Source organism: Cervus canadensis, chromosome 11, assembly GCF_019320065.1.
Source record: "Cervus canadensis isolate Bull #8, Minnesota chromosome 11, ASM1932006v1, whole genome shotgun sequence".
NCBI classification, from domain to species: Eukaryota; Metazoa; Chordata; class Mammalia; order Artiodactyla; family Cervidae; genus Cervus; species Cervus canadensis.
The window spans coordinates 30,495,206-30,507,840 of NC_057396.1; the positions used below are offsets into that span (position 1 = coordinate 30,495,206).

At 40.1% G+C, this 12,635-nt stretch overlaps 1 protein-coding gene and 1 non-coding gene across 4 annotated transcripts in view; both read left to right on the forward strand.

Moving 5' to 3' along the window:
• JHY (junctional cadherin complex regulator) overlaps nt 1-12,635 on the forward strand; it is an 85,625-nt gene that overhangs the window by 62,494 nt on the left and 10,496 nt on the right. The window lies entirely within an intron of this gene.
• On the forward strand, nt 5,821-5,927 carry LOC122450723. The gene has a single exon (XR_006272214.1). It is a non-coding gene; the product is annotated as a U6 spliceosomal RNA (small nuclear RNA).

Sequence of the window (12,635 nt, forward strand, 5' to 3'; positions counted from 1 at the left end):
TTGTTTTGTTTTGTCCTGTTTTTTAATTCCCTAACCTGAATGAAAAGCGAGAGAGACAGAGAGAAGACGGAGGGATGGGCGGGCGGGCTAAGTAAATAAATAAATAAAAATAAAATAAATAAGAAAAGGACCCTACCGTTCAATCTGTTGCTTTCCACACACAAAGAAAAAACAGAGGACCCAAAGGACACAATGTTTACAATGTGAATTGATAAGAGGCCAATCCTAAGAAAATAAAATACAGAAAAAATTATGTATGTGCAAAAATATCACCATTTACAGCAATGACAATAATTGAATAAAGAAATGTTTAAGTAAATTATAATATTAAATATCATGGAATCATTAAAATGGGCTTCCTTAGTAGCTCAGACTGTAAAGATTTCACCTTCATTATCCTCTGGAGACGGGAATGGCTACCCGCTCCAGTATTCTTGCCTGGGGAATCCCATGAACAGAAGAGCCTGGCGGGCTACAGTCCATGGGGTCACCAAGAGTCAGATATGACTTAGAGACTGAACAACAACACACCCTTTAAAACTATGCTTCTGTAGGGAGAAAATGTTGTTATTGTTGTTTAGCTGCTAAGTCGTGTCTACTCTTGGCGACCCCATGGACTGTAAGCCCCCCAGGCGCCTCTGTTCATGGGATTCCCCAGGCAAGAATATTGGAGTGGGTAGCCATTTCCTCCTCCAGAGTATCTTCCCCACTCAGGGATCAAACCCTCATCTCCTGCATTGGCAGGTGGATTCTTTACCACTGAGTCACCTGGGAAGTCCTTATAGAGAGAAAATAGTGAGGTATAAAATTTTACCTAAAAGAGTATGAGCTTCACACCTACTATGTGTTAAAATGTACACAGAAGATGGAAAATGCACCAAAACATCAATAGTGTTTACCTCTGGCAAAAGAGTTTGGGATTATTTTTAATTTCTTCTTTATATATTCTGAGCTGTCCAAATTCCCTACAATGTATATGCATTACTTTTATAATTAGAAAAATGAAAAGTTATTTTTAAAATTAAGGGGGATTTCTTGATGTCATTCAATCAAATGTGTTTATTACATGCCTGATACAACTCAATATAAGACTAAAATGTTATAGAAGATACAAAAGTAGTATGATGCAAGGGAACCCTCAAGGAGCTTATTTTTAAAGTAGAGAGACAATTTTAATATATATGAGTTAATCAGAAGATATTTCAGTGCTCCACTTGGAGGTGTGGAATGTACATTTAACAAGATTTAGAATTCACTTCCTAGAAGAGATAGTGATAGATAGCAGGCATTTTGTCTTTTTCCCCCTGACTTTAGAGGGAGTGCTTCTAACATTTTGCCATTAAAAATATTTAATTTTTAGTACTTAGGGAGATATAGAGGAAACATCATCCTATTTCTATTTTTTGCAAAGATCTATCATAAATAGATGCTTAATGTTAACTAATACTTTTTCTTCATCAATTGAAAATATTTCTCCTTTAATTCTTTAATGTGGCTAAATGTATTAACAGATTTTCTAACATTCCACCAACCTTTTACTCCTAGGACAATCCCAACTTGTCATACTATTTTAATAAACTTCTTGATTTGATTTGTTAATGCTATTTAGGATTTAACATTCACATGCAGGAAGTGAGACTGGCTTAAAATTCTCCAATCTATCACTGGCCTTGTCTGGATGTGTTATCAATTATACCAAGATTATACCAGCCTTAGAATAATTCCCTCATTTCACATCCTCTGGGATATACAATTGGAACTGTTACTTGAAAGTTTCATAGAACTTTTCAGTAAATCCGTTTAGTTCACATGTATTTTTTTGTTTGGCCTTTCTTTTGTTGCTGTTTGTGGGCAGATTTTAAACTTTAAACTACTTACATTTTTTGGGATACTCATATCGAGTTAATTTCTACTTTCTTAATTTGTCCTAATCACCCTTTTTTCTAATATCATCTTTTTAAAAAAATATTATCTTTTGAACTGATAGAACTTTGTTACCTTTCCCCTCTACTGATTTGGAAATGCATATTTTCTATTCCCTTTTTTTAAACTTACATACTTAACTAGTCTAGTGTTAAATTAATATTCCTATTGTCCTGCAGACATTCTCAAATTCATTGGATTGTTCTGATCCAGTCACCCTTTGTGTCATACATATTCTTTTCATTCAGCATCTTATAGCTCCTAACTGCTGTTTTATTATTGCTGGATAGAGTCCATGCTGTTTTAGATTTAACCGATTGTTTATTAATGTCTTTGCTTCCCATCTTTCTTCCATTTCACTCTTCCTTCCTCAAGTAGATCCTTTAGAAGTTCTTTCAGCAAGTACATTTCACTGGTAAACTTACCTGAAATTCCTTTACTTTATTCTCTTAAATTACTGTTTAACTTGGTAAAGAATTAAACCTTGAAAACACTGTCTTCCTATTTCCTGGCTTCTGTATTTCTTTGAAAAGACTTTTACCAATGTAATTATCATTCTTTTTGTCTTTTATTCTCTTGTTGGTTTTGAGGTCTCTCCTTTGTTTTTTGTGTTTTCAAGCTTCACTATGATGTATTTAGTTTGAAATTTATAATCTTGCTTGTGACTTTTCTGGGCTTCCTAAATCTGAAGGTTCATTTTTTTCATAAATTCTGGAAAATCATCACCCATTTTCCCTTTGAATACTATGTCTCCCAAATTTGCTCTATTTTCCCTTCAGGAACACACAACAGATACATTTTTGATCCTCTTATTCTAGACTCCATGTCTTTTTAACAGTTTCTTATTTCCCATCTCACATCTCTCTGTGCTTCTTTCTGAGAAATTTCCTATTTATAAATCTCTGGCTATGTCCAACATGGTCTTTAATGTGTCCACTGAGTTGTAAATTTCAGTGATGGTGCTTTTCGTGTCTAGAATTTCTGCATGGTTCTGATTAAAACCTTCCTGTTCCTTTTTCAGAATATATTTCTCAGAGTTTTTATTTCTTATTTCATGTCTTTAATCATACATATGCTTGCTTATAAATGCTTTCTAATATTCAGTTATCCTAAATTCTTAGAAATCTACTACTGCTTTGTGTGTGAGTGTGCATGTGTATCTGGACTCTCTTATTTGGTAGGTTATTTCCTTACATGTTCTAAAATTTTGGATTGTGAACTTATGTGTAGCCATCTTATCTGTAGACACCTAAGCAGGTTTGGGTGGGGATGTATCCTTCCAGAGAACTTTTATTTCATACTCTTTTCCACTGTAATTTATTACAGGATACTGAATATAGTTACCTATGATATATAATGTTGTTCATCCATTTTGGATACAATAGTTTGGGCCTTCCCTGGTGGCTTAGATGGTAAAGAACCTGCCTGGAATATTCGAGACCCTAGGTTGGGAAGATCCCCTGGAGAAGGAAATGGCAACCCTCTAATTCTTGCTGGAGAATGCTATGGACAGAGGAGCCTGGCAGGTGCCTGGGGTTGCAAAGAGTCAGACATGACTAAGTGCAACTAATACATATAATAGTTGCATCTGCTAGTCCCAAACTCCCAATCCAACCCTCCCCCCACCCCTTGGCAACCTCAAGTCTGTTCTCTATGTCTGTGAGCCTGCTCCTGTTTCATAGATAAGTTCATTTGTGTCATATTTTAGATTCCACATGTTAACTGATATGGTATTTGTCTATCTCTTTCTGACTTATTTCATTTAGTATGATAATCTCCAGGTCCATCCATGTAGCTGCAAATGGCATTATTTCATTCTCCTTTATGGCTGAGTAATATTCCATTGTGTATATATACCACATCTTCTTTATCTGTTCATCTGTTGATGAACATTTAGGTTGTTTCCATGTCTTGGCTACTGTAAATACTGCTTCTATTAACACAGGGATGCACAGTATTTTTTCAGATTATACTTTTGTCTGGAGATATGCCCAGGAGTGGGATTGCTGTGTCACATGGCAACTTTATATTCAGTTTTTGAGTAATCTCTGTACTGTTCTCCATAGTGGCTGTACCAATTTACATTCCCACCAACAATGTAGGCGGCTTCCCTTTTCTCCACACCCCCTCCAGCATTTCTTATTTGCAGACTTTTTAATGATGGCCTTTCTGACTGACGTAAGGTAGTAGCTCATTGTCGTTTTGATTTGCATTCTTCCAGAGAACTTTTGTATCTGCTTCTGCCACCTACAGAGGTATCCTTCCTCCAGTATCATTTTTATGTTAATTTCTTGGTGTTGGAGTTCCATGTTTATGTAGGTAAGGTAAATTTGAACCCCAAATATTGCCCCAAATTCCCAGGGAATTTTTTTTTTCTAGTTCAGAGCCTAGACAAAGATAGTCTTGCTCTGTTGTTTCTCAAGGCTGGTGAATGAGTTTTTTACTAATCTGCCTTTTTATTGAGGCTGTATCTCTTCAGAGCTTCCCTGGTGGCTCAGATAGTAAAGAATCTGCCTGCAATGCAGGAGACCTGGGTTCGATCCTTTGGTCGGGAGGATACCCTGGAGAAGGGGATCTTCAAGGATGAGAGCCTTAGTGTAGGTATCTCACTTCTGATTCCCTGCCCCACACAAGGTCAAGGTCTGACATATCTAATAACAGTGATAAATGGTAAAATGCAAGCACTTAGGTTCAAAATTCCCTCAAAGAAAACTATAGCTTCAGCTCATCCAAAATCTGCTTTAGTTTTAGTTCCTCTTTAGTTTGTGGTCTTTGAAGATTCCCCATCTCTCTTACAAATTCAGTTATATAATTAAAAGGATATTTGTTTAATTTAATCCACCATATCCAGGTATTTTGTGGTGGAAAGGCCTTTGATTTTTCAGAATGGTGTTTTTTCTATTCTGAATGCAGTAAATGAAAGTTCTAAGTAAGAGCTAGACTATTCTAAAGAAAAAAATAGGGGGATATTATGAATAATAATATAATTATGAAAAGATTAAAGACATTAATTGGTTTGTCATGCATGATAAGTCACTTCAGTCAAGTCCGACTCTTTGCAACACCATGGACTATAGCCCACCAGGCTCCTCTGTCCATGGGATTCTCCAGGCAAGAATACTGGAGTGGGTTTCCATTTCCTCCTCCAGGGGATCTTCCCAATCCAAGGATGGAAACTGCATCTCTTATGTCTCCTGCATTGGTGGTGGGTTCTTTGGGAGTGGTAAATACAGTAAATCGATGGTTCATAAAGACTTTTATGATAAGTCTTATGTATCTACATTTTAACAGATTTGTGCTTTTTTTGTTTTTCCTTCAAGGAAATTCCATTCTTCCTCTGAGGAACAACCTGCTAAGGCTTCCCCAGATTCCCGGCTCTCCCAGATAATGGAGCAGCATCAGCAAGCCCTGCTGCAGCTGGCAGAGGTGCAGCCCCATGAAGGGGCCTCACCCGGCCTCACCCTTCCACCCATACTGTCAAGGGTGGAGAGTGAATCCCAGCTCAGTTCAGAGAGAAGCCAAAGAAACCAAGTGAAAATCAGCCGCAGCAATTCTGAAAGCTATCTGTTTCAACTGGAAAAGGGGAAAAAGCATAGGAAAAGAAGCAGCATTAAGGTAATAACAGCATCTTACTTAACCTTCCATTTTGATAATACACATGGTCCTTGATTTTCATTCCCCTTATCATAGGCCTGGAATAGGGATGCTCCTCTTCCTCCTCTTTCTCTTCTACCTGCCCCCATCCCCTAAGAACTCTTCCTTGACTCTCATCTCAACCTCAGCTCCTGCAGTAAAACACCCAGGACAGCCAATGACTGCACTTTTCTTCTTAAATGTTTGCTTTACTGAGCTCTGTGTTTACTATAACTGGATACTATACTATAAGATTCACCATGGGTGCTCGCTTCGGCAGCACATATACTAAAATTGGAACAATACAGAGAAGATTAGCATGGCCCCTGCGCAAGGATGACACGCAAATTCGTGAAGCGTTCCATATTTAAAAAAAAAAAAAAGATTCACCATGGGGTGGGGGGGTGGGGTGAGAGGGAGGTTCAAGAGGGAGGGGACATATGTATACCTTTGGCTGATTCATGTTGATGTATGGCAGAAACCAATATAACACTGTAAAGCAATTATTCTCCAAGGAAAATATTTTTAAAACAACAACAAAAAGATTCACCATCATTAGCACTTTTGTGCACTGAAGTCTTTCCCATCAGGTCTGCTTTGCTAAATAAAGGAAATGGGGGTGGGTGGCAAAAAAGGAAGGTTTCCAGGAAGAAATGAAGGAGTCTTTTTATGTCCTTTGTGTTTCTCCACTGTTTCAAACAATAAAAACTCCTCAGGAGACACCACTTGTTTCTAGTGTCAAATAGTAAGGGAAAAGCTGGAAATGCTTTAAGGGGCAACAGGGAAAGACTTGGTTGGAAGCAATAAGCCTGTAGTGGATGGGCCGTCCCAGGAACAGACTCTGAAATGGAGATTTGTGAGCTGGAGCCCTCCTCCAGAACCACCCCTGGAAGGGAGGGAGCAGGCAGGGCGGGGCGAGGGAGAGGCGGCAGCTTTGAGGCTCAAAGCGGAGGCTTCAGCCACGCCCACGAGGGTTCTGAAGTTGGGATGGCCCTTCAGAGGCAAGGCACCAGCTGTTCCCTGACACGGATCAGCCACTGGTTGTTGCCTGTCTTTGAGGAAGGGTAGTAACTTTGGTCACGGCTACTTTGGGCTACTACTTTGTTACTTTGGTAGTAACTTGGGGCTACTCCACCTGGGTGAGGGCAGTTCTCAGGGAGGGACTCGACTGAGAGCGACGGAAAACGACACTCAGCAGCTGGGGGCACAAGAGTCTGGGTCCAGGGGAGCGTCCACTCTCAGGCAGATTTAGGGAGCCATCCTCAGTTCAACTCAACACACATGTGTTGAATTCCTTCCGGGCACCGGTGTCAGGTGCTGGGGGATGTATAGTGAACGAGCAGCAGGAGTGGACAATTGCCTGGAACTGGGGAAGGCATGCGGGCATGTGGCTTCAGTATCATATTGAAATAAAAAAGAGAGATGCGGGGTGAACACAGAGGAGCACGGAAGGGGCACACATCCCCACCTGGGGGTCAAGCAGAGTTTCAGGGGTGATCGTGAGGTGTCTGAGAGGACGTTCGCGAATTAACAGAAGAAAGACTGAAGGCACTTGAGGGAGAGGGACCAGCGGGAGCAAATGTTCTGAAGCGCGTGAGGACACAAAGCATGCTGGGAACTGAAGCATCTCAAGGCTGCTGTCACTCAAACTGGGGCTTCCCTGGTGGCTCAGACGGTAAAGAAGAGGGCATGGCAACTCGCTCCAGAATTGTTGCCTGGAGAATCCCATGGACAGAGGAGCCTGGCAGGCTATAGTCCATGGGGTTGCAAAGAGTCGGACACAACTGAGCGACTAAGCACAGCACAGTCATTCAAACTGGGAGGCCTGAGTGTTGAGAGAGGACAGCGGAGAAATAGGTCAGGGAGTTGGGGGTGGGGGGGCGGGGGGTTGGGTAGGTCTGCCAGTATCTTGCTTGTCATTGGTGGAAGGAGGGCTCTAATCTCTAGGCTAGAGGGTAGAGGTGCAGGTTGGTGGGAGGCACTGAAGAATTTTAACCACAATTAGCTTATTTTATTTTATTTTATTTTTGTGGGATTAACATTGACCTTTATTTTCCGTTCGTAATTCTTCATATTTTCTGAAAAAAAATTTTTTTTTGGGGGAACTGAGCATGCATTACTTTTATAACCAGAAGTTTAATAAAACAACTGAAAAGAAGAGATGATACACAAAGGGCTAGGGTGAAAAATTGGGATATAGTCACAAGACATCAAAAGATATGAATGAAAAGTTTTATGTCAAAGACATTCAAATAAGGTGACAGTTTTTAATTAGAATGGTTTGCACCCTTAGCATTTCTTGAGTTCAGAGGGAAGAAATACTTTTCAATGAAAATAAAGGTCTCTGTAAAAACCAGGCTTTCATTTATTCTTTCTCTATGCTTATGTTTTTCTGTCCTCCATTTATTATTAACCAGTTACATTTCCCAAGTAACTATTCTATTACTAGTCCTGCTTCAGATACTTTATCAGATTCAATATCAGGAACAGGGATAATATGCTTTACAGTTAAATATAAGGAATTTCAGTCATGGGTGGTTAATTGAGGGCTTTATTTCTCTTCTGTTTTACTGTGCTTTTGATCATTTTATTGCTCATTAGTCTATTTTCTGGTGTGTGGATAAGTGAAAAGATACAGACACAAAATTAAGTGTCAGTTCAGTCACATACTGATCAAATTAGGGTCTTGCAAAGAAATTACAGTGAGTCCCCTGACACGTTAGCTGCTCATTTTTGGCCAGAATGTATATGTGTTCATCAGGTGATTTATGGATTAACAGATAGTTAATGGTTTAAATGTTTCTTTCCCCTTAGTCAGCAGTTTACATGGAAACACTAAAGCATGTGATGACAGAACTGAAGGTGGTTTTCTGGTTAGCAGTCATCAAATTTAGAACCTTATTCTTAGCCTCTGTAGTAGAGAGCTAGATCCTACTAACATTCCTTTTTATTTTTTTTTAATTTATTTTCATTGGAGGCTAATTACAGTATTGTGGTCGTTTTTGCCATACATTCACATGAATCAGCCATGGGTGTACATGTGTCCCCCATCCTGAACCCACTCCCATCTCCCTCCCCACCCCATCCCTCAGGGTCATCCCAGTGCACCAGCTCTGAGCACCCTGTCTCATGCATCAAACCTGGACTGGCGATCTACTTCACATATGATAATATACATTTTTCAATGCTATTCTCTCAAATCATCCCACCCTTGCCTTCTCCCACAGAGTCCAAAAGTCTGTTCTTTACATCTGTGTCTCTTTTGCTGTCTCACATATAGGGTCATCATTACCATCTTTCTAAATTCCATATATATGCGTTAATATACTGTATTGGTGTTTTTCTTTCTGACCTACTTCACTCTGTATAATAGGCTCCAGTTTCATCCACCTCATTAGAACTGATTCAAATGCATTCTTTTTAATAGCTGAGTAATATTCCATTGTGTATATGTACCACAGCTTTCTTATCCATTTGTCTGCCAATGGGCATCTAGGTTGCTTCCATGTCCTGGCTATTGTAAACAGTGCTGCGATGAACATTGGGGTACATGTATCTCTTTCAGTTCTGGTTTCCTTGGTGTGGATGCCCAGGAGTGGGATTGCTGGGTCGTATGGCAGTTCTATTTCCAGTTTTTTAAGGAATCTCCACACTGTTCTCCCTAGTGGCTGTACTAGTTTGCATTCCCACCAACAGTGTAAGAGGGTTCCTTTTTATCTGCACCCTCTCTAGCATTTATTGTTTGTAGACTTTTTGATAGCAGCCATTCTGACCGGCGTGAGATGGTACCTCATTGTGGTTTTAATTTGCATTTCTCTGATAATGAGTGATGTTGAGCATCTTTTCATGTGTTTGTTAGCCATCTCTATGTCTTCTTTGGAGAAATGTCTGTTTAGTTTTTTGGCCCATTTTCTGATTGGGTCGCTTATTTTTCTGGAATTGAGCTGTAGGAGTTGCTCCTATATTTCTGAGATTAATTCTTTGTCAGTTGCTTCATATGCTATTATTTTCTCCCATTCTGAGGGCTGTCTTTTCACCTTGCTTAGAGTTTCCTTTGTTGTGCAAAAGCTTTTAAGTTTAGTTAGGTCCCATTTGTTTATTTTTGCTTTTATTTACATTACTCTGGGAGGAGGGTCATAGAGGATCCTGGTATGATTTACATCAGAGAGTGTTTTGCCTATGTTTTCCTCTAGGAGTTTTACAGTTTCTGGTCTTATATTTAGATCTTTAGTCCATTTTGAGTTTATTTTTGTGTATGGTGTTAGAAGGTGTTCTAGTTTCATTTTTTTACAAGTGGTTGACCAGTTTTCCCAGCACCACTTGTTAAAGAGATTGTCTTCTCTCCATTATATATTCTTGTCTCCTCTGTCCAAGATAAGGGGTCTATAGGTGCATGGATTTATCTCTGGGTTTTCTATTCTGTTCCATTGATTTATATTTCTGTCTTTGTGCCAGTACCATACTGTCTTGATGACTGTAGCTTTGTAGTATAGCCTGAAATCATGCAGGTTGATTCCTCCAGTTCCATTCTTCTTTCTCAAGATTGTTTTGGCTATTCAAGGTTTTTGTGTTTCCATGCAAATTGTGAAATTATTTGTTCTAGTTCTCTAAAAAAATACCATTGGTAGCTTGATAGGGATTGCATTAAATCTATAGATTGCTTTGGGTAGTATACTCATTTCCACTACATTGATTCTTCCAATCCATGAACATGGTATATTTCTCTATCTATTTGTGTCATCTTTGATTTCTTTCATCAGTGTTTTATAGTTTTCTATATACAGGTCTTTTGTTTCTTTAGGTAGCTTTATTCCTAAGTATTTTATTCTTTTCGTTGCAATGGTAAATGGAACTATTTCCTTAATTTCTCTTTCTGTTTTCTCATTGTTAGTGTATAGGAATGCAAGGGATTTCGGCATGTTAATTTTATATCCTGCAACTTTACTATATTCAGCTTAGTCTTTTTAGGAAGACTGTTCTGGCTATGTAGTGCAGAGCAGGTAGATGCAGAGCACACCAGGAATAGGGGGTCATGAGCTAAAAGCTCATGTGGGAGCCTCAGAAAGAAAGGAAAGGGTGGCCTTAAAGAGAACAAGGAAAAGTGGACTAGAATGACAGTTCTATATTACAGAGAAGGAAACGAGTACCAGCTTGCTGTGTCCTCCTGAGAGAGGACCTCAGAGGTTGATGAACATGAAACACCTCAGCCCACTGCCACAGCCCCCACCCAAGAGCCCACACAGCCCAAGGTCTTCAACTCACTCACAACCTGGGGTCCTTACCGCCACCCCTTCCCACACCCCCACCCAAGGGCTCCTTGAGCTCCTTGTCTGACCCTCCCTCACATCCTCTGTCCTAATTCTTGCCCAGGCCATGGAGACCACTACTAGTTGTTTGGAGCTGGGATAGTCCCCAGTTTTACTGTATTATGAAGAAATGTGTTCCTGGGATCATAAGTAACTTATTTTTCCACCAAAACATCATTATATGCTTAGGTTACATTACAGTTAGGTTCTGAGGTACAATTAGTCATTTTCAAGTACTTCATAAACAGAATAGGGTTTGTACACTGGACTAGGAAACCAGACACTATGTGTATTATTACTTCTATGGGGAAATATATTCAGAGCTTAGGAACCAACACATTCTCAAGATGAGGATGTCCTGTCCCTCTAGAACTTATGAGTTATCAGGGCCTAAGAAAGAGCTCAAACACACCACTTCGGATGAGAATCTTCTGGGTTAGGGTTCCTACCAACTGTGTATTATCGTGGAAAATGCAAGCTTTCAGCTCAATTTCTAGTGAGCAGGGATCAGTGGAAGTCACACACTTGGCCATTTCTAAATTTCTATCACCTAATCTCTGCATAACTTGGCAAGTTATTAGTTCACCTGAGCCCTTAGTTCCCCATTTGCACAATTAGAGTTGTTCTTTTGGTAGATTTCATCTGGCAGTTAAATGAAATACTGTATTAAAATCTTAGATTATTGTTGTTTTTTTAGTCACTAAGTCATGTTCGACTCTTTGCAACCCCATGGACTGTAGCCTGGCAGGCTCCTCTGTCCATGGGATTCTCCAGGCAAGAATACTGGAGTGGGTTGCCATTTCCTCCTCCAGGGGATCTTCCTGACCCAGGGATCAAACCCCTGTCTCCTGCATCTCCTGCACTTTCAGATGGATTCTTTACCATTGAGCCACCAGGGAAACCCCAAAACCTTAGCTTAGTACCTAGCGATGAATAGATGCCAACTAGATGTTCATTTCCCTTCCCTTCCTTCTCCTCCTGTAGTCTGAATTTGCATTTTACCTGGGAGGGTAGAGGATAGACCCAGGTGATGGTGGGTATCACCAGACATCTAAGATCTGGAAGAGAGGGAAGAGGAAGAAAGAGAACTTCCACTTACTGCTTCCCAAGCCCTCTTTAAACTTGGGAAATCCTTCCCCTCCTCCTCTTTCTCGGGGATGTTACAATCCACTTGTACCCATTTTCTCCATCCAAGACCTTCAGCCTATATCCGACAAAGACAAAGAAGCACTCTTTGTCTGGGGAGCCATTCCAGAAGCTACAATGATTGAGAACCGAGCTATTTGTATAGGACAGCAGGTAGCCTGGGCCTCAGACACAGGGACTCATTACCCAGATCAGGCCCATTTCCCAGTCAAAGTAAATCTCTTGGTCTCCAAGGGAATTGACTTGAATCACAGTAAAAATCTGAGGATTTGTCAAGATAATAGGCCTGAGCACCATCCCTCTTCTCCTGGCAGTTGTATTGTGACTGATTTATGAATACTCAGCATTGTCCATGCCACTGAATCCAGACATCAGGCAGTGAGAGATTAACCCAGCACAAGGGATGACAAACAGTATAAAAATATCCACTGTGACCCACAGAGAATAACTGCTTAAGGAATTCTCTGACAGCTGTGCAGAGCTGAGCCACAGTAATTAACTCGTGTGTTTGTTGTCACAGACAATCTGGGTATTGCTGCTCGACTGCTTCTAAGAAGAGGTTTATTTGGATTAAGTTTAGTAACCACAGAGCAAATTTCCTTCCCTTGCTGTTCCCCAGTATTGGAG